The following is a 3,721-nucleotide window of genomic DNA, read 5'->3' on the forward strand; positions in this document are numbered from 1 at the left end:
ACATAAAAGAAGACATTCATACAGCCAACAGACACATGAAAAAATGCTCATCATCACTCGCCATCAGAGAAATGCAAATCAAAACCACAATGAGATACCATCTCACACCAGTTAGAACGGCAATCTTTTTCATTTTTATTAGTCTTGCTAGTGGTCTATCTATTTTGTTGATCTTTTCAAAAAACCAGCCCCTGGATTCGTCAATTTTTTTGAAGGGTTTTTTGTGTGTCAATCTTCTTCAGTTCTGCCCTGATCTTAGTTATTTCTTGCCTTCTGCTAGCTTTCCAATTTGTTTGCTCATGCTTCTGTAGTTCTTTAATTGTGATGTTAGGGTGTTGATTTTAGATCTTTCTTGCTTTCTCTTATGGGCATTTAGTGCTATCAATTTCCCTTGACACACTGCTTTAAATGGGTCCCAGAGATTCTGGTACACTGTGTCTTTGTTCTCATTGGTTTCAAAGAGCATCTTTATTTCTGCCTTCATTTCGTTATTTACCCAGTAGTCATTCAGGAGCAGGTTGTTCAGTTTCCATGTAGTTGTGCGGTTTTCAGTGAGTTTCTTAACCCTGGATTCTGATTTGATTGCACTGTGGTCTGAGAGACAGTTTGTTGTGATTTCTGTTCTTTTACATTTGCTGAGGAGTGCTTTACTTCCAATTATGTGGTAAATTTTAGAATAAGGGTTATGTGGTGCTGAGAAGAATGTATATTCTGTTGATTTGGGGTGGAGAGTTCTGTAGATGTCTATTAGGTCTGCTTGGTGCAGAGCTGAGTACAAATCCTGGATATCCTTGTTAATCTTCTGTCTCATTAATCTGTCTAATATTGACAATGGGGGTGTTAGTCTCCCATTATTATTGTGTGGGAGTCTAAGTCTCTTCGTAGGTCTCTAAGGACTTGCTTATGAATCTGGTGCTCCTGTATTGGGTGCATATATATATTTAGGATAGTTAGGTCTTCCTGTTGAATTGATACCTTTACCATTATATAATGACCTTCTTTGTCTCTTTTGATCTTTATTGGTTTGAAGTCTGTTTTATCAGAGACTAGGATTGCAACCCCTGCCTTAGTATTGTTATGTGTGAATTGGATCCCGTCATTATGTTAGCTGGTTATTTTGTCTGTTAATTGATGCAGTTTCTTCATAGCATTGATGGTCTTTACAATTTGGCATGTTTTTGCAGTGGCTGGTACCAGTTGTTCCTTTCCACGTTTAGAGCTTCCTTCAGGAGCTCTTGTAAGGCAGGCCTGGTGGTGACAAAATCTCTCAGCATTTGCTTGTCTGTAAAGGATTTTATTTCCCCTTCACTTATGAAGCTTAGTTTGGTTGTATATGAAATTCTGGGTTGAAAATTATTTTCTTTAAGAATGTTAAATACTGGCCCCCACTCTCTTCTGGCTTGTAGAATTTCTGCCGAGAGATCCACTATTAGTCTGATGGGCTTCCCTTTGTGGGTAACCCAACTTTTCCGGCTGCCCTTAACATTTTTTCCTTCATTTCAACCTTGGTGAATCTGATAATTACGTGTCTTGGTGTTGCTCTTCTCAAGGAGTATCTTTGTGGTGTTCTCTATATTTTCTGAATTTGAATGTTGGCCTGCCTTGCTAGGTTGGGGAGGTTCTCCTGGATAATACCCTGAAGAATGTTTTCTAACTTGGTTTCATTCTCTCTGTAGCTTTCAGGTACACCAATCAAACGTAGATTTGGTCTTTTCACATAGTCCCATATGTCTTGGAAGCTTTGTTCATTTCTTTTTACTTCTTTTTCTCTAATCTTGTCTTCCGGCTTCATTTCATTAATTTGATCTTCAATCACTGATATCCTTTCTTCCACTTGATCGAATCAGCTATTGAAGCTTCTGCATGTGTCACAAAGTTCTCATGCTGTGGTTTTCAGCTCCACCAGGTAATTTAAGGTTTTCTCTACTTTGTTTATTCCAGTTAGCCATTCGCCTAACCATTTTTCAAGGTTTTTAGCTTCCTTGCAATGGGTTAAAACATGCTCCTTTAGCTCAGAGAAGTTTGTTATCGCCGACCTTCTGAAACCTACTCTTGTCAAGTCATCAAACTCATTCTCCGTCCAGTTTTATTCTATTGCTGGTGAGGAGCTGCGACACTTTGGAGAAGAAGAGGCACTCTGGTTTTTGGAATTTTCAGTTTTCCTGCTCTGGTTTCTCCTTATCTTTGTGGTTTTGTCTACCTTCGGTCTTTGATATTGGTGGGACCTACAGATGGGGTTTTGGTGTGGATGTCCTTTTTGTTGATGTTGATGCTATTCCTTTTTGTTTGTTAGTTTTCCTTCTAACAGTCAGGCCCCTCAGCTGCAGGTCAGTTGGAGTTTGGTGGAGGTCCACTCCAGACCTGTTTGCCTGGGTATCACCAGCAGAGGCTGCAGAACAGCAACTATTGCTGTCTGATCATTCTTCTGGAAGCTTTGTCCCAGAGCGGCACCTGCCTGTATGAGGTGTCTGTCAGCCCCTACTGGGAGGTGTCTCCTAGTCGGGCTACACAGGGGTCAGGGACCCACTTGAGGAGGCAGTCTGTCTGTTCTCAGAGCTCCAACACTGTGCTGGGAGAACCACTGCTCTCCTCACAGCTGTCAGGGACATTTAAGTCTGCAGAAGTTGAGCAGACTGTACTTTTATTCACTCATTTCTGGTCTCTCTACAAGAAGGATTAGACTCTCCTCAACCCTTTATGTCAGATTGGGTCATGTGACTTCAATTAGATGATAAAGTTTGAGCAATAAGGGACATTACTTTCAGTTAAAAGTTTTAAGAGATCTGCCCAAATCTTGCCATGCTCTTTTACCCTCTGTCTGTAAATAAGCAAATAGTAGATATTTTAGACTTTGTAAGTAACATATAGTTTCTACTGGTTATTTGTCTTTTTTAACCCTAACCATTAAAAAGCAATCCTTAACTCATGGGCCATACAAAAATATGTGGCAGGCTACATTTGGCCACAAAGTTTGACAAACTCTGTCCTAGATAGCGAGTGTGAAGAATGATGGCATGGAAGAGAAATCTCAGGGGCTCATGAACATGTGGCATGAGCAATAAGTAAGGCTTGCTTGTGATTGGCCACTGAGATTTCAACATCATTTTTTCTATAGTATAACCTAAGCTATACCGACTGATACCAAATCCTGAAAAACTCAACCTGAAGAAATTCAAAGATTTTTATAAAATGTAATATGTTAGCTAAATCTTGAAAGATGTGTAACATTTTGCCAAGGTAAGAAAATGAGATAGGCATTTAAAGAGAGAATACAGGTTGGAAAAATAGCTGAATACCTCGTGTGTGTGTGTGTGTGTGTGTGTGCGCGTGTGTGTGTTTGGTGGAGGCAGAAAAAGCCAGGTGGGAATGCTGCCTGAGGGGGCAGCATAACTGTATTATTGCTTGAGGATGGAAGTGTGCTTTTTAAAAGCCTACCACTTGCATGTATTTGTAGAAGTTGTATCCATTCATTGAAAAAAAGTCATAACAGAGAATAAGCAATGCTGCAATCTAAAGGGAAAAAAGTTATCTAAGTCAATTTTATAGACGCTAGGTAACTAAGAAAATATCTGCATCAAAACAAGTAGGGAAAGCTAAGACACACTTGTACCACAAACCCCACCCCAGGCACAGTATCTTACATTTTGGAGGGAACCCCTACTCCCTGCTTTTCACTGAGAGGTGGAGGGTTTGTATCAGACATATAGTGCCCCAACTTTTC

The sequence above is a fragment of the Rhinopithecus bieti genome, unplaced genomic scaffold (genome assembly GCF_001698545.2).
Source record: "Rhinopithecus bieti isolate Rb0 unplaced genomic scaffold, ASM169854v2 scaffold_13352, whole genome shotgun sequence".
Lineage (NCBI taxonomy): Eukaryota > Metazoa > Chordata > Mammalia > Primates > Cercopithecidae > Rhinopithecus > Rhinopithecus bieti.